Source organism: Rhagoletis pomonella, unplaced genomic scaffold (assembly GCF_013731165.1).
Source record: "Rhagoletis pomonella isolate Grant_MI unplaced genomic scaffold, Rhpom_1.0 Rhpom_scaffold_00001, whole genome shotgun sequence".
Lineage (NCBI taxonomy): Eukaryota > Metazoa > Arthropoda > Insecta > Diptera > Tephritidae > Rhagoletis > Rhagoletis pomonella.
In genome coordinates, this window is record NW_023458555.1 from 60,117,258 (window position 1) to 60,118,363 (window position 1,106).

The window sequence follows — 1,106 nt, forward strand, 5'->3', positions numbered from 1 at the left end:
AAAAAAACTGTATAGGGTTGGTCGAATTAATGCCCTCCTAGTCACCAGTTTCTAGTCTTTTCGATTGCTGAGTATGAGACCTTATGTTGGACAAAAGACGGATTATAAAGGACCCAAATGGGGGAAATTAGCCTATGGTTACAGAAGATATGTAATAAAGTAACCGACGAAGACTTGCGCTTTTCTCCCAAACCCCCTGGTAAACCCAAATGAAGGTTAAATTTAAAGACTATACAATAACTACTTTTTTTACTTGCGCTTTTTTTCTCAAAGTGTTTACCGCCGGTAAACTCAAATGAAGGTTGAAATTTAAAAACAAATTAAAAAATTGAAGTAAAATCTGTGGATAATTTATTTTTCAAAAAAACACTGTGCAACAGATATTATTTTACACCCTGTATATGATAAATTATTAATAGCTGGAAAAAGGAGTACAAAGCTAATAAAGGAGTACATTTCCAGATATTTTTTTTTTTTGAGTACAAGGGAGTACAGTGTAATAAAAAGGAGTACTTGTCAATGTTATTGTGGCTTGTTAACATTTTATTTTTAATATTTTTATTGAGCTTTGTACCACGATTGTTTATTAGGAAAAATTGAAAAAGCAACAAAGTCTAAGCGGTAGAAGTTATAGCACTATTTCGGAGATCACCACATCTCCTCATCAGACTTCTTTTTCTAGACTTCAGCAGGGATCGAACCTGCGAATTCGATGTTCAAAGTCAGAAGCGTTAACCACTGAGCTATGTACATCCCGTAAACTCTTGTTGCTAATTCATTTTCCTTATTCAACCAACTACTATCAAGTGCAGCTGATTTGCCGCTATTTAAACTCGACAGCGTGGTTGTTGTTGTCAATTCTATACATCCATTTGCTTATTTGCTTTTTTTGTATAGTTTCAGGCAGGCTCTTCCTAAACTATGTATTTGTCAATGTTATTGTGGCTTGTTAACATTTTATTTTTAATATTTTTATTGAGCTTTGTACCACGATGGTTTATTAGGAAAAATTGAAAAAGCAACAAAGTCTAAGCGGTAGAAGTTATTGTACTATTTCGTAGATCACCACATCTCCTCATCAGACTTCTTTTTCTAGACTTCAGCAG